General features: G+C 60.7%; 1 non-coding gene across 1 annotated transcript; it reads right to left on the reverse strand.

Annotated features, from left to right (window-relative positions):
- Positions 1-13,458: 13,458 nt before the first annotated feature.
- On the reverse strand, positions 13,459-13,530 carry TRNAA-CGC (transfer RNA alanine (anticodon CGC)). Its single transcript has one exon. It is a non-coding gene; the product is annotated as a tRNA-Ala (tRNA).
- Positions 13,531-14,823: the final 1,293 nt, after the last annotated feature.

Here is a 14,823-nt window from a genome sequence, read left to right on the forward strand (position 1 = left end):
ACTGACAGGCAGTGGAACTGAGGCCAAACACACAGAAACACCCTCCTCTTTCGCCCTGGCTCATTTCCTTTCCCTCATTGAGCTGACACCTGAGCTACTCGGAGAGATGTCCTGGAATGGGGGAAAGAGTCACCAAATGCATCTATATCTGTGGCTGTTATGTATATCTATATTCCTATCTATCTAAAGCAATATGCAAAAGAGTCTGGGAGTCTGTGTCTAGACTTGCAGGTTCTGAGAGCAGAATTTTTCCTGGCTTTAGTTTTCCTTCCTTACACTGCAGTTGTTATGCTCCCCTTTTTTTTACTTTGCCTTTTTCTCTTTCCTTTCTCTGTCCCACTGGCCTCAGGGCTCAGTCCCAGCAGGGCTGCGTGAGCCAGGGCAGGGGGACCCGAGGGCGCAGAGGGGCTCTTGCTCTGGGGCACACACCTCCTTGCTGGAGCACCTGCTCTGCAGGCACCTGGTCCTGCACCAGCCTCTTCTGTCCTGAAGCTCTGCACCCACCGAGCTGTGGAAGAGGCTGACATTTACACCTCAGGGCCACAGCACAGTGTGGCCAAGGGCCAGCTCTTGCTCTTCCCCTCAGTGCTCCCAGGCTCTCCCCTTGGAGCTGCTCAGGGGCCCTGCACAAGCCTGGGCTCTGGGACTTGCATGGCTGCGGGGAGCGCAGGACTTGGGGCCGTGTCCAGCCCTTGGCTGCGCTGCAGGAGAGCTGGGCTGCACTGGTCCTGCTCAGGGTCTGCCCTGCTCTGCCTGGCCCTTCCTGGGGACGCAGCCCTGCTCTGCCTGGCTCTGGCCGCACGTGCGCTGCTCTCTGCCAGGGGACACCCGTGCTATCACAAGCACATCCCCAGGGTGGCAGGGCAGGGGTGGGGTGACCATGGGGGCTCTGGGAGGAGCTGGGGCTCAAACACCACCTCTGGCCCTGGGAGTTGGAGCCTCCCTGCTTGCAGCCCCTGCACCGAGACATCCCCCTTCCTGCCCAGTCCTGGCCCATCTCCCCCTGTGGGACATGCAGGGCTGGAGCCTGAGCCCAGTAGAAGAGGGGATTTCTCATGGGGACGGGGGTTGTGGTTAGAGTGCCCACGTGCATTACCCACCTCCGTGGAATCTCACTCTGGGAACGCTCTTCTCCCGTGGGCTTCTCACAGTAAGGGTGGAGAAGAGCAACACGGGCTCCCTGCTCTGCCCCGTCGACCCCTCTGCTCTGGGGTGAGCACCCACTCAGCCAGCCCTGGGGCTGCACCAGCCCCTGCCCTGCCCCACCCCACAGGGAGATGCAAGCCTTGGCTCAGCCCCCACCCAAGGTCATGCTCTCCCCAAGCACTCGCACAAGGACCCCTCTGCTCAGCTGCAGAAATGGCACTACGCACACACACCCGGACGTGGGCCAGAAACAGACAAAGAGGGACAAAATGAAGACGTGGCCCTGTTCCATCGCCAGGATGACGGCTCTGGGATCCCCAGGAGACATTTGCCAGGCCAAAGCCTGCCAGGCAGACTCAAAGCCAAATCTCTGGCCTTGGCTGTAGGAGACAGCATGCCTGCTCTGAAGCTCCATGCAGAGCCCACAGCAGGAGCAGAGGGGCAACACGCAAGTGCCTGAGTCCAGTGCCAGAAGGTGATGCATCACAGTGAGGTATTTGCTTCACAGACAGTCATGGACAGAGTGTTTGTTTTAAAACAAAAATCTAATTCACTGGGATCTTCTGCTTAGGGTAAGGCTCATGTGGGGAATCCAAACCTCTGGAACAGGATAGTTGGCTGCTGTCTGGCTGTTGATGGTAGCCTCCACCACAGGTGTCCTTGCAACAGCACCTTCAGCTGGGTTGGATGAGAGTCCCTGAATGGGGTTGTGCCAGGGAATCCTTCCTATCCAGCTGGCCCGTGGTCCTATGTGACTGCTCCAGAGGACACATAATCCATTTCGGTTGACAAGGGACCGTATCGCACAAATCTGAACGTCATCCTTGTAGCACCGTTACAGCTTCAATCCCAAAGAGCTTGCCACAGGGCAAAGGAAGCAACATCATCATCCCTGCACTGTCCTCCTCCCACCTTCCTGTGCTTCGCTTCTCTCTTCCACCTGAGCTCTCCTCTCTGCTGCTGGGAGTTTTCCAATACTCTTGATGACCTCACAACACCTCCCTGCTGCCCCACATGCTAACGGCCACTGCAGCTGATGTAAGGAATTGACCTCACAATCAACATCCCAGACAGGTCCCTCTAACCTGCCTCTCCCTTTCCCCTCCCCCTGAGCTCTCATCTCCATGGGGAAGGTTTTCGGATCTGCCTCAGGACCTCACAGCACCAGCCTGCCTGCTGCCCAGTCAGAGTGCTGCAACAGAAGTGACCTCACAAACAAGCTCCCACCCATGCCACTTTCACCTGCCTCTGCCCTCTTCAGGAGCTCTCCTCTCTCCTGAGGGCTTTCTCCTCCCCTTGATGACCTCACAGTGCCTGCCTGCCTGCCTGCTGCTGGCCAATCAGGTTGCCGTCCTAGAGGTGATTTCACAGTCACTATGCCAGCAGTGTCATGGCTACCTGCCTCTCCCTCATTCCTCCCTCTAGGCTCTCATGTCCACCTCATGAAGTCTCTGAGGCGCTCACATACCTGCCCACCTGCTGCTGACCAATCAGCTGCTGCGAAAGGGGAAACCTCACAATCAAACCCACCAATGTCACCTGTCACCTTCACCTGTCCCTCCCTCTCACCTCCTCCCAAGAGGCGGGCAGCCTCTGTGATGCCATCGATGACCTCACAATGCCTGCCTGCCCACTGCTGGCCACTTGGGTGAGCGTAATGGACGCGTCCTCACAAGCAACACACCACCATTGTGCTTTTGCCTGCCTCTCCCTCTCCTGCTCCAGCTCCCACCTCCCCAGCTGCTGAATCAGCTCCCACTGCCTGTGGTGACCCCAGTGCCTGCTCACCTGCTGCTGGCCAGGTGCTGCTGGGACACAAGTGATTCATCAGCAATGTCCCAGGGGCCACCTCCACCTGCCTCCCCTCTCCCTCCTGCTGAGCTCCCACCTCCTGTGGTCAGGTGCACCTGATGCCTTCACAGCACCTACCTGCCTGCCTGCCTGTCCAGGCCTATCCTGCTGCTGCAGCTAAAAAACACCTCTCAGCCAGCATCCAGTCCTGTTGCCTTCATACATGCCGCCCCTCCTGTCCCGCAGGGCTGTGACCTCTCCTGAGAGGGCTTTTTGATGCACTCAGTGACCTAGCAGCTCCTGCCTGTTTCCCTGTTGCTGGCTAAGCAAGTTGTTGCTCCCCAGGGAGCTCCCTCAGCCACCCCCCGGCGTGGCCCCACGGCCCCGTGAAGGACCTCGCCTTCCCCACTGTGTCTTTGTGTCTCGCCTGGGCCCCGGCCCCAGCATGGTGCAGAGACCCCCTCGCTGCCCCACGGCGGTATGGGCTGGGGATGAGGACCGTCCCCCCAGCCGCCCCATGGAGGCCTGGGTCAAGAAGGAGGACGGACCCCGCAGCTGCTCCACGGAGGCCTCGCAGGAGGCCTCGCAGACAGATGCGGTCCTCGTGGCCCTCGAGGGCATGAAAAGCACGAGTGCCTATGACACCGCAGCGGCAACCCATATGCTCGAGGATATGATGGGATACTGCGCCGCCAAGCCAGAGCACGTAAGCCTCCAGCCCGCTGGCAATGGTCCTCAAACCCAGGGCTCTCAAGCAGAGCGTGAATCTGGCAGCAGTTTCCCTGTGGCAGCAAGCTGCTGCCAACCCGTGTCCCTTGCAGGTGCAGCTGGCTGTGGTGCATATCTATGAGAACCTGCCGTGCATCCGTGAGGCCGCAGCCCAGGACATCCTCAAGCCCTTCCTTCTCCACCTGGCATGCCGCTACCCGAGTGAAGTGGTCACTGGCCTGCTGAGCTGCTCCCCAGCCTGTGACAGGTACGCCTGCCACGTTGCCAGCCTGAGTGCAGCAGCCCCAGGGCTGGAGCTGGGCTCCCTCCAGGCCTCGTAGAGCCACCGGGTCGGCCAGCCCCGGAACGGGTGAGCGGGATCATGGGATGCTGAGCCAAGCCTTTCTGGCTCGGGTTCACAGTGTTGCCGTGGCCATGTGGGTGCTGATGGTCTCCCAGTCGCTGGCAGCTGAGAGGGTGCTGCAGGAGCTGCTCTGCATGCTGCAGCACCGGCCCCTCTGCAAGCCAGGCACCACCGCGCAGGACCTCACCTGCATCCTCCCGCTGACTGTGAGTTGCCCCAGAGGGAGGCCTCGTCGTGCATGTAGCTGTGGTACTAGCAAGGGCTGTCATTGACTTTTTTTTGCAGGTGACCCGGGCACTGAACATCATCCTCCTGCAGCACGCTTGCAAACAGGAGGTGAAGGCGCTCTTCCCCCGCCTCTTCCTGGCCCTCCTCTTCCAGCTGTCCTTTGCCCTCATCGAGGCGCAAGAGGACATCCCTGCCTTCAACCACGAGGGCAAACTCATGCCTCCCAGGCCTGTCAGGTACCCAGTCCCCCAGGCCCGTCCCCTGCTGCCCATGCCAGAGTACGGAGTGATAAACCAGTGCTCTTTTCCCCGGGCAGGGTGGCCGTGCAAGCCATGCAGGCCCTGCTGTGCTGCACTGGCTACGGGGAGCAGGTCACTGCCATGGAAGGGCAGGGCGGCTGGGAGATGATCAGTCGGCCCGGGACCCACCTGACAGGGGTTGCCTTGCTGGCCAGGTGAGCCCCCTGCCCTCCCTGGCCCCTCATCCCACTCTGGCGGCCCCACGGGCTCCTGGTGCAGTTTGCCCATCTGTCTTGGCTGCCATGCTGCCTCTCCTGTCCATTGCCAGGCAGATGCAGGGGAACCCTCTGGAGGAGCGTGCCAAGATCTTCCTGAACCTCAGCCTGGCCCTGAGGGACAAGGACAAGTGCCTGGAGATCCCCTCTATGGCCTTCCTCATCGAGGTAGGATGTGGGGATAGGGACGGGGGGTGGGGTGGGGGTCATGGCTGAGGGGATTCAGATGGGGCTGGAGAAGAGGGGCTGTGGCCCAGGCTGGGGACGTGGGGCTGGGGCTAGGGCCGGGGGGTGAGGATGAGGATGAGGACAAGGGGTAGGGCGTGGGGCTGGGGATGCAGCGCTGCTGCTGGGGCTGGGGCTGGGGCTGGGCCAAGTGGGAGGTGGCAGCAGGGATGCCATATCACGCACTGGGGTCCTAGTCCTGGGGGTGGCCATGAGTCCCTGTGCCACCCCGGCCCTTTGCCGTTGCAGCTGCTGCGGTGTCCCGATCTGTGTGTGCTGGCCGATGAGGTGGCGCTGAGCCTCTGCCAGGTGCGGCTGGGCAATGAGCGCCAGGTCATGCGCTGGTTGGCACTCCGTGGCCTCCTCACCCTCTCTGGAAGACCCTCCACAGTGAGTGAGCTCTCGCCGCCGGTGCCTGTGTCCCGAGCACTTCTGCCACCAGTGGAATGAGGAAAATGCTGCATGTCTCCCTGCAGGCAAGGAAGATGCTGAAGGTGATCCCAGATGTGGTGGAGCGGCTGCAGGATGCCGATGGGGAGATGGACGCCAAGGCCCTGGCCGTGCTGCGCAACGTGCTGCACCACGCCGAGCCGCGGCAAATCAGCCCCCTGGCTGTGCAGCTGGCCCACGACCTCCTGCCCCTCTTTCCCAACGTGAGGATGGTGGTGGGGAGCTGGTAGGAGGCCCTTTGTGGTTCTCCCCCCGCCCACCGCGGCTGAGGTTGCTGTGCTTGCCCCCGCAGGAGGTCAGCACGGTGCGGGAACTGGCCATGCGGCTCTTTGGGGAGCTGCTGGGCCGGACAGTAGGCAGCGAGAGGCAGCAGATGAAGCAGCTGGCACGCCAGGGGCTGCTGCCCCTCTTCTTCCATCTGAGTGACCCACACCTCGGTGTGGCACAGGTACAGGGCACCGTGGCGGGCCATGAGGCCACCGTGGTAGGCACCCCAGGCAGTGGCCATGGGGTGGCTCCGGCCTGGCCACGGTGCCATCGCCCATCTCCCCACTCCTCCCCAGGCTGCCCAGACAGCCCTCATGGAGGCCGCAAAGCTCCTCAGCTGGAAGCAGCTCCGGAAGCTGGCCAAGACGGTGCAGACCTGGCACATCGGCGAATGCCTGGTGAGGAGGCCCAAGCAGTGGCAGGCCTGACCTGGTGGTGCTGGCCCCCGTCCCAACGGTGCCAGCACCTCTCCTGGTGGAGCCAGCCCCCGTGCCAGCATCTTTCCTGGTGGAGCCAGCCTCTCTCCCAGCTGTACCCGCTGGGAATGTCCTGGAGGTGCCAGCACCTCTCCTGGCAGTGCTGCTGGTGCCAGCCACTGTCCCTTCTGTGCCAACACCTTTTCCAGCAGTGACAGCACGTGTCCCAGCTGTGTTAGCCCCTGTCCCGGTTGTGCCCGCGCCTGTCCTGGGAGGGGGGATGGGCCCAAAGTTGCCAACGCCTGTCCTAGAGAGGGGGGCGGGTGTCCCAGGGAGGGGGACAGGCCTGGCAGTGCCAACACCTGTACTGGGGGGTCTCTGCAGCTGCGGAAGGCTGGGCCCGTAGCCAGCGAGTATGTCAGCTGCAGCTGCCGGTACCTGGAGGACCCCCGGGCCACTCTGCGCGAGCAGGCTGTGCGCTTCATCGGTGAGACCCCTCCGGACACCCACAACCCTCTCCCCAGCCCCAAGGTCCTTCTCCTCAGGCCCCATGTCCCTCTCCCAAGTGCCCATGTCCCTCTCCCCAGCCCCTGGCTCCCCCTCCCCAACCCCCCAGGACCCACTCCTTAATGCTTGGATCCTTCTCCCCAACATGTGGGACCCTCTTCCCACTCTCTAGATCCGTCTCCCCACTGCCCCTGAGTCCCTCTCCCAAGCGCTAGGTTCCTGTCCCAGTGCCCAGGTCCGTCTCCCCACTGCCCACGTCTCTCTCCCCAGCGCTAGGTTCCTCTCCCAGTGCCCAGGTCCGTCTCCTCACTGCCCACGTCTCTCTCCCCAGCCCCAAATCCCTCTCCCCTGGCTGGGTCTCACCTTGTGATGGGCTGTGTGTGCCTAGGGCTTGCTGCTCAGCTCCTGGACTGGCGCGAAGAGGAGCTGGAGGAGATGTGCAGCCGTGCGTAGGGCACGCGGGGTCGGCCGGGGCTGGCGGGAGGAGGCCGGGGCTGGAGACGGAGGGAATGTCCGGCGTATTTGAGGGCCGGTGTTTTTGACTATGCAGAGGGCACCCATGGCCTGCGCCAGGCCGGAGGGCTCTTGCATACCTTTCCTGAAGGGAATCTGGGGGGCATCTGGGGGATCACTGAGCACAGACAGATCCCCTTGTGCCCTGCTCTCTCTTGGCCCTCTCTTGAGGAGGGGCCTGGGGTCTCTGCTGATACAGGGCTTGATCGCTGCTCTCTTTCCTCCCATCTCAGTCCTTCAGCGCTTGGACAAGGACAGCAGCCCCACAGTCCGCTGCCTGGCAATATCCACAGTCTTCGTCCTCCGAGCGCCCAGGAAAGCACCGCCACCAGGCTTCCCCTTCCAAGCCCTGCGCGCCCGTCTGCGGAGAGCCTGGCAGCGGTGGCACCCAGGCCCAGGGGCCGGCGCGGACTGAGCATCCCATAATTCGGCGTCCCCCAATTGCCAGCCCGCCCCCTGTGCAGAGCACATTCAGCAGAGCAGGTGCCTCCGGGCCACGTCCCACTGGGCTTGCACAAGGATGAAGACACCACAGTCTGCCTGGGAAGTCCTGTTCCTGTGTTTGCCCATGCCCGTATTAAAAAGCTTTGTCTTGTGCTCACCTGGAAGGCTGGGGCAGATGGGGCTGGTGAGGGCTGCAGGGTGAGTGTGGGAGGAGGAGCACAGATGCCATGGAGAGCAGGCGGATACAGCTGGAGAGCAGGAGGGGACGGAGGGCATGGGAGTGTGCGTGCTTGTGGGGCCCTGCGGCAAACCCAAAGGCAAAGCAAGCAAGCTGCTGCACTCACCACCACCTCTGGGGCATCTGAAGGCATGTGAGTCGCCCTGCAGTCCCATCAGGGCACATCTGTGCCCCTTTCGGTACGCCCCAGGTCCCTCTGTGCACCTTTTGGCGCTCCTTAGTACCCCAAGAATGGCCGGTCTGAATCCCCACAGAGCCTCCTCAAGCCCTGCTCCCCCCCCTCCCCCATACAGTTGCCCCTGAGCCACAGGGCTCCCCAATCCTGCATGTGGCGCTGCGTCCCATGCCCAGCACCTCCAGCATCTCCCCAGACACCCACAATCCATACAGGGCTCTGGATGTCTCCAGCAGTGTTGCCTCCAGACCGGTGCCTCCTCTTCCTCCTCCTCTAGGACGTAGGGGTCCCCCACAGCTCTTCTGGGGCATGGGGTCCTTGGCGAGGTGCACGATGCTTCCTCTGGGTCCCCCCACAAGTTCCTCGGTGTCTCCTCCTCTGGGGTCCCCCATGGCTCCTCCTGTCATGCCCACAGCCAGGTGCAGCACCAACACCCACAAAGCATGCAGCACCCCCTGGCGATGGACCCTTCCAAAACCCCTCTCCCCTGCTGGGGGCATCTGCAGGGCCCGTCTGCAGTGCCAGAGACCAGTCTCCCTTCTCACAGCGGTAGCAGAAAGAGCTCTGTGTTCCCTCTATTTTTAATTCTCTACTTTTACACTGCTCGTTGCTATTTGTTCTTATGAAAGCCTTTGGGGTTTTGAGCCAGATGTGGTGCTTCCCTTCCCAGGGGTCAGGGTGTCTCCCTGAGGCTGATCAGGGAGAGCAAAGCACCAAGACCCGGCAGTGGGGAAGGGGCACGTCTCAGGAGCAGCAGGCTCGGGGACAGGCTGGGCACCTGCAAGTGTCCGTGGTCCCTGGAGTGGGATACTGGTGACCAGCCCAGCTGGAGAGTATTCCTGCTGGCGGAGACATTTCCATCCTGGAAACCACACACACAGTTTCCAGCCAAAATGGGTCTCTCTGTAGGGTCCCGTAACGCCCCTCTGGGAAGGGAGGGCCAGCGTCCACAGCCTAGGAGTGGCCCTGCTTGCTCCTTTCCCGGGGGCTCTGCCTGGGCCACCCTGGTCCCAAGGCACAGAGACCACCGCAGAAGTGCAGTGACAGGTTTAGCCCTGGGCTGTAGTCGCACAGGCGGGAGCCAGAGGTGAGAGCAGGGCCCTGAACACCCCAGCCAGCCCCAGAGGGAGGGGCTCATTGCCTGGGGATCACCTCCCCAGAGTGGCTGGGAGGGAGCTCTGCTTCCTGCTGCCCCAGTGCATGGCACAGAGCAGCTTGCTCGGGTGCAGGGCCTGGGATTTCCCCTCCTCCACCTCCACAGGCTCTCCCCTTCCTGGGGGCTGCTCCTGGCTGCCATGGTACTCACAGAGCCCCGAGCACTCCTGGCACAGCCCAGAGCTGGCTCCTTCCCGGCAGGGGCTGTGAGGCAGCAGGGCCCTGGGCAGCGCGGGGACCCCCCCCCTCCTCCTGCCTCCCATCCACCCCCACCCCTCTGCCCTCCCGCTTCTGGGCTGCAGGGACACAAGAAGGAGCTGCCTCACCTGGGCCACCAGTTTGGGTCAGTGCAGGGGAATATCTGCGTGCAGGGTGCAGGGGATGGGAGCAGGCAATGATGAGAGAGGACGTTTCCTTGAGCAGTGCAGGAGGCAGAGGAGGGAGAGGGCAGTGGGCTGGAGAAGGGATCACAACACCATGCAGGCTCCAGCCCAAAGTCATGGTTCAGCCCTCAGCCTTGGCACAGGCCCAGCCCCAAGGATGTTCACAGGGGCACATGTCCACGGTGAGAAGATTTCATGTCTGTTCCTAAAGCGGGCGCCAATGGGAGCTGAGCCTGTTCCTAGGCCAGGTTTTTAACCAGCTGCACCCTGGTGCCCACAGGCAAGCAACCTCTCACACAGGACTTGAGCAGGGAAAAGGGTTCCACGGCTGTGCAGCATCTGGCACCCAAACTGCGTTCCCTCCTCCATCCGGGGGCTCTCCGCACCCTGCTGGCTCTTCCTGATGGGTTGCCCGTGCCACACACTGACAGGCAGTGGAACTGAGGCCAAACACACAGAAACACCCTCCTCTTTCGCCCTGGCTCATTTCCTTTCCCTCATTGAGCTGACACCTGAGCTACTCGGAGAGATGTCCTGGAATGGGGGAAAGAGTCACCAAATGCATCTATATCTGTGGCTGTTATGTATATCTATATTCCTATCTATCTAAAGCAATATGCAAAAGAGTCTGGGAGTCTGTGTCTAGACTTGCAGGTTCTGAGAGCAGAATTTTTCCTGGCTTTAGTTTTCCTTCCTTACACTGCAGTTGTTATGCTCCCCTTTTTTTTACTTTGCCTTTTTCTCTTTCCTTTCTCTGTCCCACTGGCCTCAGGGCTCAGTCCCAGCAGGGCTGCGTGAGCCAGGGCAGGGGGACCCGAGGGCGCAGAGGGGCTCTTGCTCTGGGGCACACACCTCCTTGCTGGAGCACCTGCTCTGCAGGCACCTGGTCCTGCACCAGCCTCTTCTGTCCTGAAGCTCTGCACCCACCGAGCTGTGGAAGAGGCTGACATTTACACCTCAGGGCCACAGCACAGTGTGGCCAAGGGCCAGCTCTTGCTCTTCCCCTCAGTGCTCCCAGGCTCTCCCCTTGGAGCTGCTCAGGGGCCCTGCACAAGCCTGGGCTCTGGGACTTGCATGGCTGCGGGGAGCGCAGGACTTGGGGCCGTGTCCAGCCCTTGGCTGCGCTGCAGGAGAGCTGGGCTGCACTGGTCCTGCTCAGGGTCTGCCCTGCTCTGCCTGGCCCTTCCTGGGGACGCAGCCCTGCTCTGCCTGGCTCTGGCCGCACGTGCGCTGCTCTCTGCCAGGGGACACCCGTGCTATCACAAGCACATCCCCAGGGTGGCAGGGCAGGGGTGGGGTGACCATGGGGGCTCTGGGAGGAGCTGGGGCTCAAACACCACCTCTGGCCCTGGGAGTTGGAGCCTCCCTGCTTGCAGCCCCTGCACCGAGACATCCCCCTTCCTGCCCAGTCCTGGCCCATCTCCCCCTGTGGGACATGCAGGGCTGGAGCCTGAGCCCAGTAGAAGAGGGGATTTCTCATGGGGACGGGGGTTGTGGTTAGAGTGCCCACGTGCATTACCCACCTCCGTGGAATCTCACTCTGGGAACGCTCTTCTCCCGTGGGCTTCTCACAGTAAGGGTGGAGAAGAGCAACACGGGCTCCCTGCTCTGCCCCGTCGACCCCTCTGCTCTGGGGTGAGCACCCACTCAGCCAGCCCTGGGGCTGCACCAGCCCCTGCCCTGCCCCACCCCACAGGGAGATGCAAGCCTTGGCTCAGCCCCCACCCAAGGTCATGCTCTCCCCAAGCACTCGCACAAGGACCCCTCTGCTCAGCTGCAGAAATGGCACTACGCACACACACCCGGACGTGGGCCAGAAACAGACAAAGAGGGACAAAATGAAGACGTGGCCCTGTTCCATCGCCAGGATGACGGCTCTGGGATCCCCAGGAGACATTTGCCAGGCCAAAGCCTGCCAGGCAGACTCAAAGCCAAATCTCTGGCCTTGGCTGTAGGAGACAGCATGCCTGCTCTGAAGCTCCATGCAGAGCCCACAGCAGGAGCAGAGGGGCAACACGCAAGTGCCTGAGTCCAGTGCCAGAAGGTGATGCATCACAGTGAGGTATTTGCTTCACAGACAGTCATGGACAGAGTGTTTGTTTTAAAACAAAAATCTAATTCACTGGGATCTTCTGCTTAGGGTAAGGCTCATGTGGGGAATCCAAACCTCTGGAACAGGATAGTTGGCTGCTGTCTGGCTGTTGATGGTAGCCTCCACCACAGGTGTCCTTGCAACAGCACCTTCAGCTGGGTTGGATGAGAGTCCCTGAATGGGGTTGTGCCAGGGAATCCTTCCTATCCAGCTGGCCCGTGGTCCTATGTGACTGCTCCAGAGGACACATAATCCATTTCGGTTGACAAGGGACCGTATCGCACAAATCTGAACGTCATCCTTGTAGCACCGTTACAGCTTCAATCCCAAAGAGCTTGCCACAGGGCAAAGGAAGCAACATCATCATCCCTGCACTGTCCTCCTCCCACCTTCCTGTGCTTCGCTTCTCTCTTCCACCTGAGCTCTCCTCTCTGCTGCTGGGAGTTTTCCAATACTCTTGATGACCTCACAACACCTCCCTGCTGCCCCACATGCTAACGGCCACTGCAGCTGATGTAAGGAATTGACCTCACAATCAACATCCCAGACAGGTCCCTCTAACCTGCCTCTCCCTTTCCCCTCCCCCTGAGCTCTCATCTCCATGGGGAAGGTTTTCGGATCTGCCTCAGGACCTCACAGCACCAGCCTGCCTGCTGCCCAGTCAGAGTGCTGCAACAGAAGTGACCTCACAAACAAGCTCCCACCCATGCCACTTTCACCTGCCTCTGCCCTCTTCAGGAGCTCTCCTCTCTCCTGAGGGCTTTCTCCTCCCCTTGATGACCTCACAGTGCCTGCCTGCCTGCCTGCTGCTGGCCAATCAGGTTGCCGTCCTAGAGGTGATTTCACAGTCACTATGCCAGCAGTGTCATGGCTACCTGCCTCTCCCTCATTCCTCCCTCTAGGCTCTCATGTCCACCTCATGAAGTCTCTGAGGCGCTCACATACCTGCCCACCTGCTGCTGACCAATCAGCTGCTGCGAAAGGGGAAACCTCACAATCAAACCCACCAATGTCACCTGTCACCTTCACCTGTCCCTCCCTCTCACCTCCTCCCAAGAGGCGGGCAGCCTCTGTGATGCCATCGATGACCTCACAATGCCTGCCTGCCCACTGCTGGCCACTTGGGTGAGCGTAATGGACGCGTCCTCACAAGCAACACACCACCATTGTGCTTTTGCCTGCCTCTCCCTCTCCTGCTCCAGCTCCCACCTCCCCAGCTGCTGAATCAGCTCCCACTGCCTGTGGTGACCCCAGTGCCTGCTCACCTGCTGCTGGCCAGGTGCTGCTGGGACACAAGTGATTCATCAGCAATGTCCCAGGGGCCACCTCCACCTGCCTCCCCTCTCCCTCCTGCTGAGCTCCCACCTCCTGTGGTCAGGTGCACCTGATGCCTTCACAGCACCTACCTGCCTGCCTGCCTGTCCAGGCCTATCCTGCTGCTGCAGCTAAAAAACACCTCTCAGCCAGCATCCAGTCCTGTTGCCTTCATACATGCCGCCCCTCCTGTCCCGCAGGGCTGTGATCTCTCCTGAGAGGGCTTTTTGATGCACTCAGTGACCTAGCAGCTCCTGCCTGTTTCCCTGTTGCTGGCTAAGCAAGTTGTTGCAAAAGTAGCAACATATAAAACCATATCCCAGCAGTGTCAGTGTTAACTCCCTCTTCCCTTGCCCAGGGATGTCATTTCAGATAGTGAGCCGGTTGGTCACTTCCTACCTGGGGAGCTGCACATGCCGTAGGACATCCCATGAGAGGGTGAGCCCACCATTTGTGGAGAGGGGCGATGCCTCCATTCCCCATCCCTCACCCCTGCGGGGGGATGGAGATTTAGGACAAAAGCACCCCTGGAGATGCTGGGGATTGAGCCCAGGACCTCCTGCATGCGGAGCAGGCGCTCTTCCACTGAGCTACATCCCCTCGGAGCCTGCCAAGGGCTGGGACAGACTCTCGTCCCATGACATGTCCTTGCCAAGCACAGCCCTGTTGTCCCCCGGTGCCCTGGGAGCCTCAGCAGAAAGCAGCATTCACACCCTCCTGCTGGCCCGCAGGCTGGGTTGGGGGAAGCTGGGATTGCAGGGAGTGTGTTCGGCTGTTAACTGTAAGGTTGGTGGTTCCAGTGCACCCAGGAACAGAGTCCTCTTGGCAGCGGGCCAGGGGGACTATGCTGCCCAGCACCCTGGGCTTTTCTCACAATCACCATGAGCTATGACGGACAAAGCGGCGGAAACCCTGTGCTTCTCTCACTGTGCCTGTCCTTCCAGGGTGACACCCAGGAGACAGCGTCAGGGTGACTCCAGCTGGGCAATTACACAAGGAAGGACCTGTCTCCTCAACTGGGGAGGCTGTGACAAAAGAGGGGTCATCGCTCGTGGGGCTGCTGCCACTGCCCTTCCTGCTCACACCTCTGGGTGTGCAGAGATGGGTCATGCTCAGGGGTGTTACACTGGGAGGGAACGGGGAGGAGGATCAACAGGACAGGGATCAGCACCAAGCACAAGGCACACGCTTTATTACAGCCAAAGCATAACAAATCAGGCTTTAGTGAAGGCATGCCATTCTGCCCTGTGTCATCCTCCAAAGAGGAGAAGGAAGGGAAGCATGAGCAGTCACAAATGAATCCCAAATGCTTTCCCAAAAGCATCTCGTGGCCGTGTCTTCACCAGCCCCTTGATGTGCTGGGAGCCTTCCCGTGCCTGCCCTGCTCACCAGGGAATGCTCTTTTCCACTCGCACAAACTGATCTGGGAAACCCAGGAGGAAAAGGGGAAATTCCCATCCCCACACCAGACGAGAGCGCGTGGGGTCTGTGTGATGCAGTGCTTGCCTACAAGAACACAGGACACGTCGTTCAGACTTCTCCCTGCGGTCGAGAAGCCACCCCTGCAGGGTCGGCCCTGATGCTCCAAAACAAAACCACAAGTCCCAAAGAACACAGCCTAGCTGGATTTGTTTTATCCAAAGCTGAAAGGCACAAACTGACAACAAAGTTGTTGGCAAAGAGGTGGCCAAGACGTTACCGTGATGCACTGCTAATCTATTCTACGCTGTGCACATGGGCTCAAATCCCATCCTCGTCCAAGACTCTCCCTGCTCCTGGATCAAAACCAGGCTGGAAGGAGTCTTCTGGAGCAGTGACTGTCCTGCAGTCAGCGTCCCTACAGACAAGCGTTTTCAAGCTCATGCTCAAAGCCGGTAAGACAAACACTTTGCT

This window comes from Struthio camelus, chromosome 22 (assembly GCF_040807025.1).
Source record: "Struthio camelus isolate bStrCam1 chromosome 22, bStrCam1.hap1, whole genome shotgun sequence".
NCBI classification, from domain to species: domain Eukaryota; kingdom Metazoa; phylum Chordata; class Aves; order Struthioniformes; family Struthionidae; genus Struthio; species Struthio camelus.